At 44.3% G+C, this 24,177-nt stretch overlaps 1 long non-coding RNA gene across 1 annotated transcript in view; it reads left to right on the forward strand.

Annotated features, from left to right (window-relative positions):
* Positions 1–409: 409 nt before the first annotated feature.
* The window catches only part of LOC144819587 (uncharacterized), a 42,174-nt gene continuing 18,406 nt past the window's right edge, over positions 410–24,177 (forward strand). Inside the window, exons 1-2 of the long non-coding RNA XR_013607470.1 lie at positions 410–533; positions 2,773–2,872. This is a non-coding gene — a long non-coding RNA (uncharacterized LOC144819587). The remainder of the gene's footprint in view (positions 534–2,772; positions 2,873–24,177) is intronic.

Below are 24,177 nucleotides of genomic sequence, written 5' to 3' on the forward strand. Positions count from 1 at the left end.
TCTATAGAAATTGGCACGCTGGATTGACACACAAAGTTTTGATCAACTGTAGAACAAATTAAAAGATGAGCTTGAGTGTGTGTGTCACAGAAGAAGAGCGGCACATTCTTTCTCATGAAAATGTGTGCGTGTCACAGACGTGGCACGCAGGGTTGAAGCAGAATGGAAGGAATAAACAAAATATGGCGGCCTTACTCTAATCGCAAGTGTGTGCATGTCACAGACGTGGCATGCAGGGTTGAAGGAGAACAATATTGCTAAACAAAAAAAAAAGTGGCGGCCTCGCTCTAATTGCAAGTGTGTGCGTGTCACAGACGTGGCACGCAGGGTTGTAGCAGAAGAGTAGAGGTAAACAAAAGATGGCAGCCACGTAGGTCACGAAAGGTCAAATGCATGACGCTGCGTTTAGAGGAACGCGTAGGAGACAAAGACAATGGAGGCAATGAAATCAGCGAGTGAACACCGGGGGAAGAATTCCACAGAGGCAGAGTTCGGAGAAGCTTGGAAGACGAGTCTCGCGAAGACCTCATGAGGTAGAAAGTGTATTTTCAAATTCCAAGATATAATTGGTGAAACACGCTAGTAAAATAAACTTGAAGTGAGTCAACTTGAAGTGGTTGACAAACGCTAGCACCACTCCCAGGCAATAAAAATGCAGCACTGTACCCTGACTAACGCCAGCACTTCACACAGGCAGTAAAAATGCAATGCTGTGCCCTCTCACAAATCTCAAGTCACTGAGAGAAATAAAAGGGCAACAAAGTTAAAGGCACATTTTTAACGCAGAAAGGGCGAGCACACGTAGAGATGTCCAAACACCCAATGAAAGGCAGGGCGGTTACTAGACGGAAGCTCCCAGTCCCAGGGTGAATAAATGTTAATTGCAAAGATTGCATTGCAGGGCTGTAAACAGAAAGGCACAGGCGAATTAAAGACATTCCTCCTCTTTAATTTTAGACAACTGGATCCCATTGAAGTAAGGGAAAAGGCACAGTACATGGAGTAGAAGTATCCACTCACTACCTGTTGAAGATGAAGATTTAGAGACGTAGTTGAGGTTTATTGGGTTCTTCATTCCTTGGAAAAAAACGTGCAGCTGCTAACTACGCCAGTGTAAGATACTTGAAGCAGCTGGAAGGATCACACAAAAAGGCAGGTTGTGCAGAATAACTTTAGGCGAATTAAAGACATTCCTCCTCTTTAATTTTAGACAACTGGATCCCATTGAAGTAAGGGAAAAGGCACAGTACATGGAGTAGAAGTATCCACTCACTACCTGTTGAAGATGAAGATTTAGAGATGTAGTTGAGGTTTATTGGGTTCTTCATTCCTTGGAAAAGAACGTGCAGCTGCTAACTACGCCAGTGTAAGATACTTGAAGCAGCTGGAAGGATCACACAAAAAGGCAGGTTGTGCAGAATAACTTTAGGTTTATTTCTCAGTAATAAGAAACCCATCCAGGTCCCACCCAGTACAGGCAACAGCTAGCTTGAAGATTTTGAAACAACACAGTCTCTCACCTGGGATACCAACACCCAATGCAGGTACCATGACACTATGACATTAAAAGCAGCACAGCCGTAAGATGCAACAACACCCTAATGGGAAAACAAATGAAGTTCCAGAACGGCATGGACTGTGAACTCCATGCCACCCTGAAACATGGGGTGCATGCAAATAGGGGGCACATGTTGTGCCCCCTAAATGTATTCCAATGTCGGCAGGGGCAAGGGGGCCCTGTAGGGCCCCCTTTGCTTCCCCTCCGCAGGCCTTTTCAAAGTGGTGTGCCCACCATGAAATAGCTGGCAGAGGGGAAACTCATAATATGCTCAGCGGACCACAGTGATCCAGCCTTGCATATCATATAGGCCTGTGCACTGCGTCACCGCCAGTCCTAAAAGCCACCTCAGAATATAGTGAACGGAGGACTGCCACCACTGTGCCACTGTTAGTCTGGCGGTCAAAGACGGGCAGACTCGAAATCCGGCCAAGAGTCTTGATTCTTCATGGCTTACCCAAAAAAAGGTGAAGAACTTATGTAAACAAATTATGCATATATCTGTTTGGCAGGGCTAAACATTCCTTTATAATGATCTTCTGTTACAAATAAATCCCATAAATAGATTAGTATGAATACCTTTGTGTATGTCACTCTCTGTGGAATTTAAGGGATCTTAAGTAAGAGAATGTAAGAGCTAACAAAATACTGCGTGGGGGGAGTCAGTGTTCTGGATTTTTTCTTTCTTTCAAGTATATAAATATACTCATGCAAACTTCACAAATACCTGCAAATCAATGTTGAATTATTTATCAGATTCTACAGGGCTGTATGCTGTCTTAAAGCTTGTGTAGCCCATTTTAATTTGTTGAGCACTTTCTGTTTAGATTCCTCTTTTTTTAAGGGCAGAGGAACCATGAAAGCTTAAAATAAGGGGGAAACAGTTGGAAAAGGGAATTGCAAATTCCTTTGCTCCACCTGCCTAATGTGTTCTATCGCCTTAGGGCGACTATATCCCGACTTCAGTTTAAAGGGGCTCTGATTTGTGTCTATTAGCAAATCACGTTTGAGTTCGAAGGACTGTTTAAGAATTAATTCACATTATGTTCATCAACATTATCTACTTGAATAGGCCTGGTGCAATGTTGTTTCACACACTGTTGTCATAATTTCCGTACAGTGAGAGTAATTGGTGCATATGTGAAATTTTGTCATTACGCCACAGGGCCAAGATTTAAATTGCTAACTCTTCTATAACATTCATTTATTTGCAGATTTCACTCCACAGTCCTTCTGTATGCCCAATTTACTGCAGAAAGGGCACTATTTCCTGAAAAGACCCTCAATTAATTGTCAGTGAGTTCACTTCCTCAGGTAATTCTCCAAAAATTAGACACTTTTTTCTACATTAGTCCTAATTCTCGCAATAACAATTATCACAGAATAAAAGCTTTGTTTATTGTTTTAGTGGGTGGGTTACCAGCTTTTCATAAACATAACAGAATCCACTTAGGAGTTGTAGTGGCCCCTACAATGGTAGGGAGCACTCAGTGTTTTTTAAAAACACCCCGATGATGAAGCATGACACCAAGGGTCCTTTTGGTGTGTGAGGGGTATTTTAAAAAACACTGAGTGCTCCCTACCATTGTAGGGGCCACTACAACTCCTAAGTGGATTCTGTTTTGTTTATGAAATACTGCCTAGGGAGATCGAAACCACTTTTATCTCTCTCTCCCTTCTTTGTTATGATGGGTTACCAGCTTGCCATGTTAGTCACACCTTACTTTAGTTCTAAGACATACATTGAAACAAAATATAGAAACAATAATCCATTATTTTACAAACTGAGTGCCTTTTTAGCTTATAAATGGAATTGGCAATATCTTGCTGCTTTATGCAGAACACATGAAGGATTTGAACTATTATTATTATTATTATTATTGTTATCATTATAATAATTATTATTATTATCATTATGTCCGATGAACCATGTAAATGATACTTAGCCTTGGTCAACATACACCATCCTTTACTTAAATATCAGTGTATTTCTTTACTCAAATAGCACTGTATTTCTTTTTGACTCATGAGTTGAAAAATATGGTTGTTATTCCATGCTAATTGCAGCTGGAGTATGAAGCTCAGGAAGATGTTCTCAGTGGCGGTTCCCCCATTGGGACGTGGGGGCGTCGCCCCACTGCTTTCTCACAGTGCGAGATGGCAGAAACATAAATGGTAATAACTCCAATTTTATGTTTCTGCTTCTTGCACTCAGGGCCGGACTGGCTACTGGGCGTTTTGGTGCTGGGGGCTTATTTCGATGATGGGGACCTGCGTGTGCTTAAAGCCATTTGTTTTGCTTTGTTGCTTTAGAAGCACACGCAGGTCTCCATTAACTAAATCAGCCCCCACCGCAGTGAAATAAGCTCTCAGCTAGCAGCACACCAAAACACCCGGTAGCCAGTCTAGCCCTGCTCGCACTGCGAGAAAGCAGAAGTGCCTGGTTGGGGGTGGGCGGTCCTGCTCGAGGGCACGGGGGAGTGGCTTGCCCACTGTTGTGGGTACTACCCTTGGGCCGACCAAACAGTCAGTACCCACAACAGTGGGCAAGACACTGACCCTGCCCTTGAGCAGGACCGCCCACTCTCCCTTTGAGTGCAGTGAGTCCATGAATTGAGTATGGTATAATCTTTCTACCGTGCCTTCTTTTAACATCAGACATAATATTCCTAGCACATCAACAAAAGCTTTCTCCTGAAGGTAGTTGATTATCAGACAGTTTTCATTTAATTATTTTAGGTTTTGTGACATATTGGGTGGTCTGATAATGTGCTACTTGACTAAACACTTATATGGTCCGAAAGGTGAGACCTATTGGCTATGCCAATGCTTGTTACTATTATCGAGGCCATGGCTGTTCACTACTCCAGTCTAGGCCCAGGAGGGATGGTTCCATGTCACACTTACAGGATACACATTCATGAAATATGAGTGCTATTCAGGTGAATTGTATGTACATATATTTGTGTTAATGTCTTTTGCTGGACCAGTGTTGGATACTCCTGAGAGAGGGGGCTTGAAGTGACCATAAGGTGTAGTATTGTTGCTTTTACAGCATGACCACTTCATCCCACTGGTCAGTTCCAGTTTGACAGTTGCTTCATTAATCTTCTTTCATTCTCATATTTGTTTGAAAATCCCCAATTTACCCACTCTTTTTCCTAAATTCTCTTGGGGGTTATACCCCCCTTCTGAATCTCTCTTATGCCAGTCAAGCGCGCCACATGGCACGCATCCTGAACTTTACTCACACCACTCTCAAATGTCACCAGCCGCCACTGGATGTTCTCCTTATATCAGTTTCAAAAAGACCGCAGATACTCATAAAGAAATATACTGGAGCACTCCAAGATTTTGTTTAGATAACACTGTTCAAGGACAAATAACAAGAAAAACCAATCCATAAGTTTAAGTTCATGTGATATATTTTCGTCGTCTTCATTGTGATTACTAACTTCCAACCAAGTACAAGACCGTCAACCAACGCGCGTTTTGTCTCCAAAGGGACTTTTTCAGGGTGTATGACTGCAAACTGTATTTCTTATTTCTTTAGCAATAATAGATGAAGTAAGATATAGAAGGCAGAGTACAACTTTATTCTAGGTGATCTCTCATGTACCTCTTTGACTGTTCGATTATTCCTAATAACAAATGTAGTCGTTCTTATCTGTTTATCATTATTTTTAAGCTCATAATGTGGTGTTGCAACTCAGACATGGGCGACACTGGTGTAAAGAGCCACGATAAGCCCTGTCATGCACTTCACAAATTGAAATGTTTGCCAGTTAACTTGAAAATATGGATGATAAACAGATGAGAACAACTACATCAAAATGGCTACTGTGTGCCAAGATCACAACGAGGATAAAAAATCTATCAATCCAAATTGTCAAGAAGAAATCCAGGGAATAGGACCGAAAATATTGCATAGACCATCTGAAAAACAAAACAAAAAAATTAAATGGCTAATACACATTTTGTAGGGAATGTGTAACACATCTAGTAATAGAGGGAAATTATGTCCAGTGTTGTGGTTAGGTTACAGGGGGTCAAGCTCTTAATTGATCAAAGTAAAGTCCTTAGATTCTGCGAAGGGTTGCTCAGCATTTGTGAAAGACTTTCCCTATTATGCGCTTCAATTACAAATCCAGAAAAGTTCAAATGGTAACTGCGAGTACTCTCACCAATTCTCAATTTACTCCTTGAGTGTGTTGGGCATCCACAATCTTCTTTGTTCCATATTCGATATAAATGTGTGCAGCCAACACCTGTTTCGTCATGTTGGGGGTCGCCAATTATAATATAGCCAGGCCTGCCACTGCTTTAAATGCAGATCTAAACCTGTGACATTTATATTTTCCTAATATTAAGACGAAGGGTGTTCATTTTGCTTTGAAATGATAGGACGCATTTGCATATTATTCTGTGCCACTCTTGGCGATGGAAAAAATCCTGCGGGTGGAGGTAACGAAAGACGTAGAATTACTAGAAAAGGTTAACAAGAGCCATTGGATTATGGATCGGTGCTGAAAGAACGGTACACTTTTTCTCACACTGTTGTAAAGCCACTTGTGTTAGCGTAATTCAAAGAAAACAGAACATCTGCTCCCTGTAGTTGAGTGCCAGAATTGAAGTGCCATACAAGCTCACACACTTTTCAGCTCACAAGCTACTTCATGGAAGCTGGAGCATGCCCATTGATGCCTCAAGTGCTGTGCTAAAGTGGTGACACGGCATGCATCTCTAATAACACAGAAAGATGTAAGGCCACTTAGCTCTCAGGCAGTTAAAAGCCCCTTTTAACGTAATTATTGGGCTGCTTGTTGGCATTGAACAAGAGATTTTTTTTTTCTGAAACATGTTCTTAACAGAATTATGTACCTAATTATTTAAGTATTTGTTAGTCGTGTTTTGAAGCATATTTTTTAAAAAGTCTTCGAGAACTGCTGCAGCATGGCAAGAAAGTTGAAAAAAGCATCCTCTTGAAAATGTACGTTCTGTAAGGCATAATGCTCTAGTTTGCTGGTTATGAGTGAAAACCACACATCAATATGAAAACTATTATTTTTATACTTTGCAAAGAATTGAATTAGAAAATGGATTTCTAAAACATGTCTTTTAAATTGAAAAAAAAACCTTCCTGCTTGAAGCAATTCATTCAAATTGAAATACATTTAGTTCTGCATACAGAGAGCTGATCTCAACATATTTGACAGCATACAACATTGAACATAGAATAGGTCTTTGAGTCAGCCATCTTCCGGCAATGGCTTGTTTTGGTTAAACCCACTTTAAACACTGGGGGGCATATTTCTAAGAGCTTTTGTGTCATGCATTCACCATGCAGACCTCTTTGACAGATTTATGAAGTCGTGCAAAGTCACTTTGCATGGCTGTAAGTGGCTTCATAAACCTGAAGTAGGGCAAAGCAGCGCAAATTGTTAGGTTGCCTTCCTCTGCCCTGGGTAGGCTTTCCATGGGCTTTCCGGTGGGTGTTCCATAGATTTTGATGCATTTCCAGATTTACAAGAACTTGTAAACCTGGGAATGCGCCAAAACATCCTGACTTCTCAAGAGAGAGGTATGGAGGAGAAATATCTTTATTTCTCCTCTTTTGTTCCTTTCTATGTGCGCTGCATTCTGCAGCACACATTGAAAGAGGACACAGCCTCTTAGTTGTTTTTTTTTGCAGGAAGGTGTCTCTTCCTGCACAAAAACAATCCTGCCTACAAGACAGGCACCCTTGCAACATGGTGCAAGGGCGTAGACACTGATTCCTTTCTTGGCACTCTGCCGCCAATCGAGGTTAGTGTATGACTTCTGGGGGCAACATCACACGGAGCGCCACACTCCACTGCAGAATGGAGAGGGGAAACATGGGTTAGAGTTCAGGGAGCACTGAGCTCCACCAGTAGATTGGTTTGGGAGTGCTACCCTCGGGGGTGAAGTGCTGATCGATTCAGGGTGCAGCTGCTGGACTCATGGTTGGCAGAGTATTGTAGCGCGGCATAGCTGTTGATGAAATCCCAGCACCTGGGAACATGCTGACTCAATAAAAAGTCCAGACCAGAGGACATGCATTGGCAGAAATGAAAGCTCATTGAATTGTAAGTCATACTGTGTTGAATTTTGGGTTACACAACAATCATTAACATACTGTCCCCAAAGTGAAAAAGATACATTTATTGTGTTTCACTTTGCAGAATAAAGTCAAAACGCCAGTCAAGAGTCTGAAATAAACAGAATAGACCTGTTCATACATCACAAGGAGGTAAAAATAAATGCCAACAACTTATTTGTAGGTGACATTATATGTGAAGGTCCCACATTAAAGTATGTCCTCCCCTTATCTTAATACAGGTACCCAACTAATAAGCCCTGAAGAAAAGTCCGATAAATGAAATGCGGGCTTGGAAACGTGTCGGCTTTGGTACATTTGTCGTAAAAACGAATGCTCTTTCCGCAAAAGGCCCTATAACATTTCCATGAATGTAATGTAATGGATCAAAAAATGCATATTACGTTTTGAGCCTTTACGTGATCAGGTTTAAACTAAATACAAATGTCTAATATACAAACCTGGTATAATCATTTGGCAGGGTACAACTGTGAAGTCAGATAAAATTGTTTTTTTTGATAAATGTATTGTGTAATGGTGAAATGTCTACAATGTCTTTTGTATTGTAAAAAGTGTTTATAGTAAATATATGTCCAGTGCACGGCCACGAACAAACCTCAGACTTGATTTAAAAAATTGTTGAAATTTGTATTACTTCAAAAAAAGTGCATAAAAGCACCCAAGGATTAATTACCTTCGGGTGAGATTCTGCTTAAAATAAAAAAGTGGCAGATCAAAACAGTGACCGGGTCCTTCTTTTTTCATAAATTTAGACGTTGTCCTATCCGGCCACAGTGCAGGACACAACCCCTTTTTCAGTGAAACATATAGAGCGGTAAATTCTCCGCGTGGGTTAAGCACGTAAATCATTGCAATAACCAACATAGTATAAGAATACACCATCTAGATAGGCTGGTTTCCAGCATATCAAAATATGTCTGAGGAAGAAACGTTGTTGTACACAGAGGCATACACAAAGAATTTAATTGCAGGACCTTCACCTTTTGCATCACTTAAACTCAGCACAAATGCCCAACAGCAGAATGAAACAGACAAATTGATGCGTTTAAGCAAAAAACACGTCCGAACAGAACTACATGGGCACTTTTTGTTCCAGCATTTAAAATCTGGAACAATACCTCGGGGACTTCAAGTTAAAAACGTCCCAGTGGTCTTTACAGAGGACCCGGTGTATAAGAAAGGGTTCAGCTACATAGCCACCAAATGTAGCCGGGACCTAATGGTCCACACAGTAGAAACTGCACAAAGAATTTGTGCAAAAGAACAGGAGGAAATCGACGCCTTAACAAAGGCTATTAGTGATAATCACAGCACACTTGAAGCAAAAGAGCTATTGTAAAAAATAGATAAAGACCTTCAAACGTTCAAGGATAATACAATAAACTACAGAATTAATAAGTTCGAGAAAGACCTTAAGGCATTCAACATTGAGACGGTTTATACATACCTGAGGGAAGATTATTATAGCCAGCAGGAATCCCGCCGCGCTCTTTCCCAATATCAAGGAAGATCAAAAAATCGCTTTCTAACCTTCTCAGAGAGTTCATCTTCTGAGGCATCTGGTGATTCAGACCTCAGGGAAGGTACTTCGAAACGCCCAAATACTTTTTTAGAAAAAGGCGAGGGCAGGGGACGCGTAAGGTTCAAACCCCAACCGCAAGCATGGGATATGAGAACCCGCAGCAAAAACAACTACAAGTCGTAAAGGACTCATCCATCATTAATCTTTCCTCTAAAGAACTTTCTATTCATGAACAATCAGTCCTTGAACTTGGGATCAAATTTGTTCCCAGTACAAACACAGATATAGTCAATTTAAAAATAGAAGCCCATGATCTATTTAGAAAAATTAGACTAAAAGCATTTTTCCATAATAAAGAAAATACAAAGACACCTGAGCCATCAAATTTATCTAACAAGTCGACTTTCACTCCTACTTCACAAATGGTCCCCAAACAAATGTTGCCGTTTGAGCAGGCCGTTCTCTCCTCACTCACGCAGTTGGGCAAACAGAAAAACGTCTCCAAAAAAAACATTACGAAAGACCAACAGACAGCAATTAAACAACTAAGTGAAGACACATCAATAGTGGTGAAGCCGGCCGACAAAGGGGGTGCCTTGGTGGTATGGAAGAAAGAGAAATATGTAGAAGAAGCCAATAGTCAGATTGGTAACATTGAATGTTATAGGAAGTTAACTGAAGATCCTTCAAATAAGATACAAAATGAGATACAAATCAAATTAAAGGAAGGACTTGATGAGGGCATATTAGGCCCAAAGGAATTTGATTACTTAAACAAGAAAAATCCACGTGTTCCCGTAATCTATATCCTACCAAAGGTTCATAAAAACCTACAGAACCCACCCGGAAGACCGATAGTCTCTGGGTGCGAGTCCATCCTTGAGCCGATTGCCAAGTACCTGGATATATTCTTAAAGCCATTCATGAGTGAGGTCAAGTCGTATATTAAAGATACGGCTGACTTCATCAATAAAATCGAACAAATACCATTTGATGACAATAACGAGCTGATGGTGGCATTTGATGTCAATTCGTTATACACTCAAATCCCCCAAGACGAGGGACTAGAAGCCATCGAGTTTTTCTTAGACACCAGGCCTAAACCTCATAGAGTCCCCACTAAATTTATAATCGAGTTGGCCAGCTTAGCACTAAAACAGAATTTGTTTAGATTCATGGACACCTTCTACATGCAGGTGAAGGGGACCGCCATGGGATGTCCTTATGTTCCCGAGATGGCGGTCCTCTTCATGGCCCTGTATGAGGAGCGATTCATCTATCAAAATAATCCGTATAGCGAACACATCACAAGATGGTATCGCTACATTGATGACGTCTGGTGCCAGTGGAAAGGTACGAAAACACAATTGACGGAATTCCACCACTGGTTAAACAGTAGGCATCCAGACATAACATTTAGCATGACCTACAGCAATTCACGACTAACATTTCTTGATGTCGAGGTCTTTCATCATAATCATGAATTGATAACCACCCTACATCGTAAACAGACAGATAAAAACACCATTCTCCACTAACGGAGTTTCCACCCACAGAGCCTCAAAGAAAATCTTCCATACAGTCAGCTTTTGCGATCAGACGCAATTGCTTTAGAAAAGAAGATTACTTGATGCATGCAGAGACGTTGTGCGAACAACTAAGAGAAAGAGGGTACCCTAAGAAAATGTAAAAACACGCCACCAAGCGGGCGTGGTTCACACCTCGAGAAGCTTTACTAACTGAAAAAGAGAAGAAACCACTTGAACAATTGGTGTGCGTTTCAACCTACGGGCCGCTTACCAACAAATTCAAATCTGTGGTTTTAAAAAATTGGCATTTGTTGTCTAATCTTGAAATCCCTTTTGCCAAACCTATGTTCGCACTTAAAAAGAATAAGAGCATAGGTCAACAAATAATCAGAGCGGACTCAGGTACCACAAAAGTTAAAAGTGATTTACGTTCCCTATGGAATTTAAATCCGGTGAAAGGCCACCACAAGTGTGGAACCTGTATATCGTGTGCCAGCACTATTGAGGGAACCATGTTCGAACACAACACCATTAAATGGACCTACAACGAATTTACAAATTGTAAAAGTAAAAACATTGTTTATGTAATAGTTTGTCCTTGCTACAAACTTTACATTGGGAAAACAAATCAGCAAATCACACAAAGATTGGCACAACACCGTTCAAGAAGCAAACAAAAGGTGCTGACCGCACACATGGTACAGCACTTTATGGACCTTGGGCACACAGAAAAAGATCTAAAATGGTCCGTACTGTCAGGAATAAAGGCTCCCCCACGTGGTGGCAATGTAGAGACACTACTGTTAAGAAGAGAAGCGTACCTTATTGCGAAATACGACTGCGTGAGTGTAGGCTTGAACGAATATGGAGAAAGCTGAAATTGGTTGCACGAGTCTAATGTGAAAATCACCACTGATGTAAAATTTCCCTAAAGAAATCCGACTGCATGCAGTATCTAACTCGCACTCTTTAATGAACTTCCGGACTACATGTCCCACAACCATCTGAGTGCATGTCCCAATTCAAATGAAGTCATGTGACTTTGAACAAACACTCACTGAAGCAAAAGTCTGGCAAGATGCAAGCAGCTACACGCGAACACTGCAGGTAATGCGGAATCTGATAGATGATATCGAGAGACACGCGAGGGAAACAAGTCTTTTAACCCGCACATTATCTCCCCTGTTTTAAAACCACAGTGCATGCGGCAAATAAGACACGATCAAAAGAGGCGGTGCCCTTCCCCAAATGACGGTGTCCTGTAAACACACCGAGCACCTGAAGTAAGTAAAAGTCAATTATGGAAAGGTTAGGCGATAGCAAATAACATTCAGAGCCTCTAACTGAAACCGTTCTGTCTAAACGTTACAGAACCTGGTGAGCTTCCCAATATAAAACCTGCAACAAACTCAGACCAGAGGACATGCATTGGCAGAAATGAAAGCTCATTGAATTGTAAGTCATACTGTATTGAATTTTGGGTTACACAACAATCATTAACATAATGTCCCCAAAGTGAAAAAGATACATTTATTGTGTTTCACTTTGCAGAATAAAGTCAAAACGCCAGTCAAGAATCTGAAATAAACAGAATAGACCTGTTCATACATCACAAGGAGGTAAAAATAAATGCCAACAACTTGTTTGTAGGTGACATTATATGTGAAGGTCCCACATTAAAGTATGTCCTCCCCTTATCTTAATACAGGTACCCAACTAATAAGCCCTGAAGAAAAGTCCGATAAATGAAATACAGGCTTGGAAACGCATCGGCTTTGGTACATTCGTCGTAAAAATGAATGCTCTTTCCGCAAAAGGCCCTATAACATTTCCATGAATGTAATGGATCAAAAAATGCATATTACGTTTTGAGCCTTTGCGTGATCAGGTTTAAACTAAATACAAATGTCTAATATACAAACCTGGTATAATCATTTGGCAGGGTACAACTGTGAAGTCAGATAAAATTGTTTTTTTTGATAAATGTATTGTGTAATGGTGAAATGTCTTCAATGTCTTTTGTATTGTAAAAAGTGTTTATAGTAAATGTAAATATATGTCCAGTGCACGGCCACGGACAAACCTCAGACTTGGTTTAAAAAATTGTTGAAATTTGTATTACTTCAAAAAAAGTGCATAAAAGCACCCAAGGATCAATTACCTTCGGGTGAGATTCTGCTTAAAATAAAAAAGTGGCAGATCAAAACAGTGACCGGGTCCTTCTTTTTTTCATAAATTTAGACGTTGTCCTACCCGGCCACAGTGCAGGACACAACCCCTTTTTCAGTGACTCAATAAAAAGAGTAAGCATCTTAGCCTGCTTATTGCCGAAGAAGTCTTTTAAGGCCCTGAGGTTTCGGGGGTACAGGGGGACGGGCCAACAAGTCCTTGGAGAACACTTGGGGCACAAAGAGCAGGAAGCAAGCAGCAGGCCAGCTCATCCAGGTAGTTGCAAAGTGGCAGTCTCTCCTTCAGTCCAGCAAACAGCAAGCAGCAGGCAGACATGGCAAAGAAGTTAGCAGGGATGGTGGATTCTCCTGGTAGCTCAGCAGTCCTCCTGGAAATGTGCAAATTGTAGATCCAGCCACATCTGCTTACAAGTCCCATGCAGTGTCTGATTAGATAGGTTCAGAGCCCCAGTACTTATAATAAAAAATGCCTTTGATATAGGAACTCCAGACAATTGGTAGGGAGTAAACCAGCCTTTCGTGTTAGGGCAGGACATAACCTATTGAATTGTAAGTGTGAACCACCTCTCCCTGTCTCGGAAGACTATCAGTATGCAAATGAATGTTGATGTATCCCGTGTCACACTCAGCCCTTTCTGTGTTGTGGCTGTCTGAAGAGAATGCAAACCCAACCCAGACATCTATTGGAGACAGGCTGCAAAGCACAAAGAGGTATGAGCACAGAGAAATGCCCACTTTCCTAAAATTTCAAAAATAGTCATGTAAAATCCAACTTTACCAGAAAGTAGAATTTATCACTACTATTTTAAACACACCAAACATGGCAACTCCACTCCTTTCTGATGAGGAATCACCACTTAAGAGTATAGACGGGAATCCCCAATGCTAGCCTATGGGAGGAGTAGGCCTCTCTTTAGTAAAGAATGAAATAGGCTGTTTGCCAGTACCAGGACGTGAAAAACATAAAGTTACATGTCCTACCATTTAATTTTTTTAAAACAAATGTTATTAGGCTTTTCCTTTACTCCTCATGTAGCCGTACATATTGCATTATAAATATACTTTACATAATACATTTATGCAGTTCCGTACTAGGTCTGGCATTATTACCCTTCTGTGCGTAGGCCACATTATAGTACAGTCCATAGCATTGCTTCTTCATCATGTGCCTGTTCTGCATCATTCCAGTCTGCATTTTTTATTCCTTTGCCGTATCTTATATCACTGCCCAGTACCTGTACTTAAATCATATCATTACTTCTTAGTAACCTTTAATTAGCCAACCCCTTGTCTGAGCACTCCCTCCCCCCACCCACTAGTCCTATAACCGCTTGTGATTCCGTCTGATACATGCGGGCTCTGCTGCTTCCCATTCCATATTTCGTGGAATAAGGTTATTTCCACGTCTAGGCTGTTCGGGTTATGTCCACAGCTCTGTAGGTCTTATTGTATGCTACTTGTCGCATTATTAATGGCTATGTCCAGTGATTTACAGGTTTCCATCATGACATTCCATTCTAGTGCAATTGGAATTTGCGGCAACCCTCCTGCTTCCTCCCTCCTTACTGCCGCACTCTCTGCACCACTCCAGCGTAGTCTTTCTCTGTACCATGCATGTTCAGTGGGTGGTGCCTTGGACTTCCACCTCATAGTGATGGCCCATACTGCCAAGAGGAGCGCTAGATTAATGAATCTACATTGTACTTTATGCTTGGCCGCTTTTTCTCTCAAGCCTAATATGCAGTCCCTCGATGTGTGACCTCATACGTGTGGTGCCTCACCGAGTCTCAGAACCCCTGTATGCGTGGACACGACCATATCATGTGTAGAAGGTCTACACCTTCCATTGGACACCTGTGGCAATGATGCTGCGTCTGTGGGAACATCTTGTCTAACTTGTGTAGGGTAAGGTAAGCCCTATGCAGAATCATTGTTGGTATAAATTGGAACTTCGTGTTAACTGATATCTTTTTGGGATGTTTCACGATTTTCGTCCATTTCTTGTCTTCTGGAGCCTGACCTATGTCCCCCTCCCCTTTATTGTGCAGTGGGGTTAGGTCAACCTTCGTGTGATATTGCATCCCGACATACAGCCACTTAATAAGATGTCTACCCCTACCCATGTAATATAAAGTTTTAACTGCCTCATGCGTGGGGGGTTCTTGCCTCTGTGGGGCCCATCGGGCTTTGATGTATTGTGTCAGTGCCGCGTGTAATAAATATAAGTGGGCACGTGCTCCCGTCTCTCTGACAAAATTATCGTGATCCATCAGCATCCCGTCTCTGAACAAGTCACCCACTCTGTTGACCCCTACGTCTAACCATGGTGTTGTTCGTCGCTTTGTGATTTGTCCGCCCAGCAGTGGTATTCCCAGCAAGGGGATATTACTGGCATAAGCTGGAGACATGCCTGTATATTGTAATGCCGCTTTCTAGCACTATAACGCCGAATGTAACAAAGTAGGGAGGTGCTGTGGAGCCTTGATACGGGGCAGTAACAGGGCATGTAGGGCTCCTCGTCCTATATACTGTTCCGTGAATCCTATCTCCTGTAAATTACGCCCGGCAGTCCAGAAGGACAGCCATTGTAGCTGACAGGCGTAGAAGTACGCTCTGAAATCAGGAACATCCAAAACCCCTTCAGTGGTACTAAGCTGCAATTTCTTTAGACTTATCCGCCGCCTGCAGGCCCCCATATAAGCTCGATTAGTAGGGTATTCATTAGTTTAAATGTGGCGTTTGGTATCACAAGCGGTAAATTAGTGAAATAATAAAGCAGTCGCGGAAGGACCACCATCTTAGTTATTGCCGCCCTACCCACTACCGATAATGGCAGGTAGTCCAGAAAGCAATGCTACAGCGTAAAGCTCTGAGCGCTCTGTGTAGGTTACCTTCCAGCATGTCTGCGTGCATTCTGTAAACCTGGATACCTAGGTATTTAAACATGTGTTGTGCGACTTGGAACTTTATGGCGCCAAATTGTAGCTCTGTATGGTCCAAATTCTCTTTCAAATGGAATACATGCAATTTCACAGGGTTTATAGCAAGGCCCGAAATGTGCCCAAATGTTTCGAACACCTCAGCCATAGGAGCTAGGGGGAACCTAAGATCATCAAGATACAGGATAATATCGTCAGCGTAGGCAGACAATAAATGTGAGGTGTTCCCGAATGTAATGTCCATATTACTGAGTTCTGTACACACCTTTATCGCCAAGGGTTAAAGGGCCAATATAAATATAAGTGGTGATAGCGGGCAGCCCAGCCTCGTCCCCCTGTGTATCTGGTATTCGGCCGAAATATGCCCATCCGTGCGTGCTCTGGCCGTAAGGGCGGCGTATAATATACTCAGCTAGTATATGTAATCCTCTGGTAATCTAAATTTCTCTAGCGCCCTGAACATGTAATCCCATTTAATGGTGTCAAACGCTTGACGCATATCCAATGATATACATCCCTCGTGGTCGTAGTGGCTTGGGGCTTGTGTCAAAAGCTGGTGCAGTTTTCTGGTATTCAATGACATACTGCGGACAGGCAGGAAGCCAGTATGATCTATATGGATCAGTTTGTGCAAATGCTGCAACAGTCTGTTAGCTAGTACCTTACTAAGTATTTTGTATTCAGTCGTTAATAAGGATAGCGGACGGTAACTAGCCATGTCAGTGGGGTCCCTACCTGGCTTCGGTAGTGATACCACTAATGCTTGTGCTGTAGTAAGGGGCAGTGAACCCTTTTCCAGTACCTCCCTATATAGTATCTCTACTTGGGGTACAAGTATGTCCGTGTATGCAGCATAAAATTTCACCGGCAGGCCACCCAACCCAGGGGTTTTGTTACGGGGCAGCCCGTTTATAGCGATCTCAATTTCGGATTTCGTAATGGGTCCTGTTAGTTCCTTCCGGGCGTCAGCTGTAAGTTGCGGATATGGCAGATTGGATAAAAAATTGTCCATTCTTGTATCTACCCTGTTCGCAGGTGCACTATACAGTGTGGCATAATATCGACTGAATGCCACATTTATATCTCCTTGAGTAATAGCTTTGTCCCCTTCAAAGGTCATAACCTCGTTAATTATGATATTAGGGGATCGTCCCGTAATATTTTGGCTAATAGTGTCCTGGACTTATCCGCCTCAGTGTGACGCATCTGTGTGTATTGTTGGTGATCTATGACATGGTGGGATTCAAAAATTTCCGCATGGCTAATTCTGGCTTCTTGCAGTGGGGCTCTCTTGTCAATATCACTTACAGCTTCCTGCTCTAACCTATCCATTTTCCTTTCAATATCAATTAGGGACCTGTGGACCTCTTTCCGCGCACTCACTATCGCGCTAAGTGCCTTACCACGAAGTACCATCTTAAATGCATCCCATTCAACCAATCTATCCAATGCTGTATTACTATATTCTGTGAAATAATGTTGTATAGTGTCGGACATAGTAGCTCGCAACACCGAGTCTTCCAACACTTGCGGCCACAGTCTCCAGGTGGGTACCTGGGTAGGTATCCTACCCCAGTTAAGTACAATTTCCAAGGGGTTGTGATCAGAGAAGGTCTTTGCCAAGTAGGTAGCATGTACCGCCTGCAATGCAATCCAATTCGAGCAGTATATCCTATATATTCTTGTGTGCAGCATGTGTACCGGAGAGTAGAAAGAATATTCCCTATGTGTTGGTTGTCGCATTCTCCACGCATCACACAATTCCCATCCCTCAGCCCACCTGCACAGTGCTTTTGCCTGTTTAAGAACTCTTGATCCATTTAAGGGGAGGGATGAGACCTGTCTAATGCTACATCCATAACAGTATTGCAGTCGCCACCTATTATTCATGGATGCATCTCCCATCCCTCCAGCGCCAGGTTCAGCGTAGCCAGTAATTTCTCTTGTTCACAATTTGGGGCATATATAGTACCCAGAACTACATTTTGCCCGTCCAGAGTTCTTCAAACAAAGATATATCGTCCCTGCTCATCCACTGTTTGTTCTAGTGACGTGAAAGGCACCCCGTGTCGGACCCAGATTGTGGCACCCTGTGCAAAGCCTGAGCAGGTGGTAGAGAAAATCTGACCTTTCCATTTCCTACGTAGCCTCGCTACTTCCTTTTCTAACATGTGGGATTCGTGCAAATATGCTATCTGTGCTTTACGTCTCAACAGCTATGCATGTATTCTATGCCGTTTCTACATAGAGCCCAGACCCCGAACATTCCATGTTATTATGTTTATGTACTAGGGACATGCATTGTGAAGCAAAACCTAACCGCCTGGCGGTCGACATGGTATACATTCGGCAGAGCCCATCTAATGTAGCGCTCAATGCAGGACTGTTATCCTCCCTTGAACTCCCCAATACTCAGTACGGTCGAAGAACTATACCGTACCATACAATTAAACACAACATATAGAGAAAAACTTTGTAATATCCATAGTGTGCTTTCGCCGTTTGGAGGACATCGCCAACCCCACCCACGCTGTGCATACTTGAATTTCAGTATACAGTGGAGCCCTAACGGCCCTCCATTATGCAGTTAATCATCACTTGAGCATAGATATAGGCACAGGATATAGTTACACTGTACATCGCTGTTCTGGGCTCAGCATAATTTTATGTTCTGTCAGTCAAACAAGCCATTCACTGTCTGCGAAGTCACCGTTGGAAACAGAGTCACATTCTCCTCAGACTCCAACCTATTTTTTTTAGGGGGTTTTATAGAGCGCTTGGTGACGCACAGCGGCGTGTCCCCGCGCTAAGGAGCTAATACCTACCAGAACTTACAAATGCAGAAAAGCTACTGTGTGAATAAAGTAGTCTTCAGCTTGGCTCTAAAGATTGTTTCTGAAGGTTCTAGTCGCAGCGCCATAGGTAGCTTGTTCCATCTGGATGCTGCGAGGTGCCTAAAAGATGCCTAAAAGATCCTGTGTGTGTCTGTCTCGGAGGAGGTCATGTCGCCAGTCTGTGTGACAGTCCGAAAAGAGAAGGCAGTGAGTAGTGCCTGTTCCTTGCTTCATTGCATTTGTTTTAGCGTTGGGCTGGATTGTGTAGTTTTCATGCACATTCACCGTGTGGTACGGGGAACAGGTGTACCAGCCCTTCTGTTGATGTTTACTGTGCTATGGGAGGGAGCATTCATAAGTTTGTCCTGATCCGTCACCTCCAACCACTCCTCTACATCCTCTGGACTCTGCGTTTTCTGCTCATATGTAACTTTTAATCTGGCTAAATAGAGGAGGGCGTATTTCAGATTCAATCCCCGCAGTTTCTGTTTAACTGTCATGAAGGAAGAACGTTGCCTCTGCACCCTGAGCGTATAATAAGGACACAGCAATATCTGAGTGTTCTCAAAGTCAATCTGGGGCAGCTCTCTGGACTATTGTAATAGCGTGCCCTGATCTCTATAGTTCAGCATTTTGACTATGAGTGGCCGAGGAGGAGCCCCCGGCTTTGGGCTTCCTGTAGGAATCCTATGTGCTCGCTTGATGCAATACTGATCAGATAGGCCATCCGAGGTGACATGTTCCCTTAACCATCTTTCCATATAGTGAGTGGCGTCATTACTCTCTCAACTCTCCGGCATCCCAATGACGCAGATATTGTTCCTCCGCGCTCTCCCTTCCGCATCCTCCACCCGGTCCATCAGGGTAGCGACTTGGTCCTGTAGTTGTTTGATGTGGATGGTGTTTTGGGACTGTTGGGAGGACAGTTCCTCCAATGCTATTGTTGGACCTGGCCCTTTTGGCAGGTTTCACCCCGAAACTTTTTGCTTTTGCCTAGCCTGTTTCTGTAACCTGGTGTTGGTGATTTTAGGCCTCTGCGCACTTTTTCACTGTGGTACAGTGTAAAGGGCGTGAGCTCTCTCTTTATGTGCGGTGAGTGACCTTCCCTCCCATAGGAATGCATGGTGAATATGTGTGACCATGGTAGTTCCTGATGGGTGGGGAGTGCAGGTGTGGGGAATGCTGCGTAATGATGTATGTGGCATGAATGTGTCTAGTGTGGAAGTGCCACTTGTAGACATGGGTGAGCGTGTGTAGTGAGTGTGCTGACACGTGATTGGCTGGAGCCTGGCTCCAGGAAGTCTGGATGGGTCTGCCCAGTGGTGAGTGTTGAGATTAGCATGCTGATGTGAGGGGAGGAGTGCACCTGGGTCCTGCATGGGGCTGGGTTTTCCCCACACAATGCTGGCTCCGCCCCCTGTGGTACGTCTAATGACCATGTCCTGCCTAGTGAATGAGAGGGGTGGCGGAGCACATCAAGGGTGCTCCCAAACCAGCTGCGACTGGTTCTTCCCCCACCCTGCACCTTTAGACAAAGGAATTTCATGTATAAAAAGAGGCTGTGACCTCTTCTAAAAGGTTCTTGTTTCTGATTGGAATCTGCCAGGGGCATGCTGCTGCTTGGGCCCAGGGGAAGGCTTGCCTCCATGGGCCCTGCCCAGCCCCTGGACTGCTGGTGTCCTCGACGCCTGAAGGACTGTGTTGCTGGACTGGTGGACCTTTGTTTGCCTATAGCGCTGGGAGCGCTTTCTTTTCCCCTTATTGCGCTTGGGAGCGCTGTAATCAGTCCTCAAGCGCCTTTGGGTGCTGCATTTGCCTTCTAAGCGCCTGGGAGCGCTGTAATTATCTGCTAAGCACTGGGAGCGCTTTATTTCTTCTTTAAAACGCCTGGGAGCGCTGTGATGGTCGGTAGCGCTGGGGAGCGCTTTATGTACTTGGAGCCGGTGCCCACCCGGCATTGCCCCGAGAGATTGCCGCGTCCTGGACTCCGTTAATATTTCCCTCGAGGGAGCCTACCCCTCTGTGAATTCTGCCCCCGCCTACAGTGCCTGGACGGGCCACCGCGCTGCCCGCGACGACCCGGAAGTTCTGGGGCCAGGCGGCCGGAAGTCCTGCCCCGCAGCCCCGGGGAGAGAAGTAGAAGTGCGGCCAGAGATGGCTAGGGGCTCCCGTGAGGTTGGGAGAGCCCCGCACCGAAGGGAGACGCCGCCGAGACCGCATCGCTGACGAGGAGCCCCTGTGAAGGATGGGGCTCCACCACGCGGCACTGGAGGCCAGGGGCAACACACGAAGAAGACCGGCGCAACCTGAGCCGGTGAGTAGAAGCTGGCCGGGAGGGAGAGAGGTCGAGGCACCCTGCCGGTGCCTCTACCCAGAGCAGCCCCGCTTCCACAGAGGGCTGCTCCAACGTTTAGGCCAAGTGCATCCTCGGGCCCAGGGGGGCCCATACTTTGTTGCTTAGGGGGATTGGTATCGGGGCACGTTGTCGGTGTCCGCGCCCCCCATGCGCCCATAACAGTGAAGGGCAATTTCTTTAAGAGCGGCCCGATGCCAGCGGGTCACTCCAACGATGGGGCATTCTTCTTTAGAGCCCACGAGGATCAGGGGGCCATCTTAGTGATCTCGAGCCCCAGAGGGGGGCTCCAACGACCCCGTAATTCATTGTAGAGCCGACGAGAGGCTCCAGGCATTTCTTGAGTTGCGAGCCCTGAGAGGCTCGTGGGGGCATTTGAGTTTTAGAGCCGCGAAGGCTCCCAGGGGGCATTGGTAGTTAGGAGCCCCGATGTTCCAAGACCCCGTTGTTGTTTTAAAACCCCGAGAGGCTCAGTGGCAGCCCACAGTTGTTTTAGAGCCCCAGAGAGGCTCAGGAGCATTGCGTGTTATGGAGCCCAGCGAGGCTCCAAGGGGACAGTAGATTTGGCCAGAGCCTGCGAGGCTCCAGCATTGGCCCATCATTGTCTACACAGCTGCCCAGCACTTCGTGGGCAGCTGCTACGTTTAGGCCCCCCTGACATTGGGACACAGGGCGTCCTAGCCCCAACAAGGCCAGAGGGCCTAGGGACTGCCACAGGTTGTGGCTCATGTGAGTTTTGCGCAATTGCTTGTGCTGGCACCTCTGAATGTGTTTTGATGCATCATGTGTTTTTCCTTGCATACACCTCTGAATGTGTTTTGATGCATCTTGTGTTTTCTTTCCCTACACCGCTGAATGTTAATGCATCATGTGTAATGTTCCTATGCTTATACCCCTAAATGTTGGTGATACTTAGGTGGTTGTTTTTCTCCTAGTACAGGTGTTGCTAGTGAGGTCTTGGTTCCCTGCGCAATATTTTCCTAAGGTGGTTAGGGTTGCGTAGGAGGTACTTACCCTTTTCCATTAATCACTGGTTGTGTGCTACATTTTCTATTTGGTTCTACAAGTGTTCTATGTGCTCATTACTATTCCTAACAAAGTGATGATTCCTGACAGTGGTCCAGGTGGCCCTGTCTTGTACATATCCCCTATAAATTCTGCCCGTGCCTGTTGGCACATTGTAAAATGTGTGTTCTTATCTAATGTGTTTTGGTATAATGCAAAGGCTATTTTTATATAACCTTGTGTGGAGTTTCCTTTGTGGTGGGCCTTGGGTGTTGTTCCTGGGTGTGCGCGCAAACACTTAACCTACATAGCCTCTAAGTTTAGCCTGGCTGCTCGCGTCACGTTACCTAGAGGGTGAGCAGGGGTTATCTTGGTGTGTGACTCCCTTGCCCTGACGTGGAAGTGGTGGTCTCTGACTGACTCTGGCGCAAGCCTTGGCCAGCCAGAGATCCCGTTTCTAACAGCTATTGTGTGATCTTTCACCTTGTCTGTGAGCTTGGCGTGGTCTGCCCGGAGGAGGGAAAGGCCGTTTGTTAGGGCCCCAATCTGCTGTTCAACGGCCTTTCTAGAGTCCTGCACTTCTTGCAATGTTAAGTCCAATTTATCTGCAGTTTAATTCACGGCAGTAGGTGGTATACCGCTAGGCGTCAGTGTGGCATCCATAAAGTCTGTAGGGTCTGGGGCGTGGTCAGTTCCTTTACTTGCATCCTGCTGTTTTCCTTTTGTGCGCCGCATCTCAATATTACAGTAAGTTCCACCTGTAGCTCTATCTGGCATGAACGGGAGGCGCTATCATCAGTGGTCCATGCACACCTGATCCCTATCTGTTGCCCAGTGACCCACAACTATATAGTCCCTCTGGATCACAGTGCCTATTCAAAGTCCATAGCGCAATCCCTGTCAGCGATCTCCTCAGTGCTGACCTCTCGGCCTATCACCTCTGCTCTGCCTGGCGCGAACATTTCAACCAGTATATCTGCTCTCCAACTGTTTAAGGTTGTGTGCCCGTGCCTCACCAGGGCCTCACTCCCCCCCCGCACTTGCTCACCTCGTCAGTGTCTGTCGAGGTATGCAGCGATCCACCACTGTCTTACCACACTCAAGTCAAGTCAAGTCAAAGTTTTATTTGCATAATTAGTTAAAATTGTTACAAAATTTGCGTAATAAAATAACAGTACAAAGTTTGTTAAAAATTTACTAAAATTATTGTCTCTCGGCCATTGTTTTGTTTAGGGACGGGGCTTGTGAAATCCTGGGGTTAGGCTGGTCTTGTTTGCCCACCAACTGGATGGTCCTCCTGTTCTGTTAGTTCTAAAAAATTTCTTGCTTCTGCCAAGAATTTGACTCCACGGCATGCTAGAATTATGTTGGAACCACCGAGCCAGCTAGTGACTGCGTGTCTGCAGGATCGAATGTTTAGAGCATTGAAGATGGGTTTCAATAAGAGGCGTCTCTGACTTATCAGGGCCGGACATAAGCAGAATAGGTGTTTCGGTTTTGTACCCGCAAAGGCGACATTGATTCGTCTGGTGTGGTGATTTCCAGGACGGTAGTAAATCCTTTGTGACATGCATCCCCATCCGATAGGCTGTAAAAGTCTTTTTTAGATGACCACTGAAGTGGGATGTTAGATATGCGTGTATTTTTGGGGTTGTGAAGCAGTTCAGGATGGTCCAGGCATGCCGCCGTTTTGCCAGTAACTCTTTGTCCTCAAAAAAGGATTTCCATTTTGCTGCCGCGTTGGCTGATTTTTTTAGACTTACTTTGTCTGTCCCTGATTTCCAAACGGCTTCTAGCTCTAACTTTTCCACGCAGAATGTCAGATACTTTCCCCAATTGTTCGTGGTTTCGGTTTCCCCCCGTTTTTTAATTTCCTCCCAGCTTAGCCAGTCCAGGGAGTCTGGATCTGCGGATCAGAGTTTGTGGCAGAAGTTCACGAAGCCGCTCATGCTCCGGAATTTCTGATTTTGCAATCCAAATTCAAGCCTGACTTGTGCGGCTGAAGCTGATTTAGGAAGATTGAAGACCGCTTTATACATTTTAATATGTAGTTCATTTAAAAGGTCCACCTCCTTGCCACACCACGTGACCAAACCATAAGATAGGGTG

This window comes from Lissotriton helveticus, chromosome 2_1 (genome assembly GCF_964261635.1).
Source record: "Lissotriton helveticus chromosome 2_1, aLisHel1.1, whole genome shotgun sequence".
NCBI lineage: Eukaryota > Metazoa > Chordata > Amphibia > Caudata > Salamandridae > Lissotriton > Lissotriton helveticus.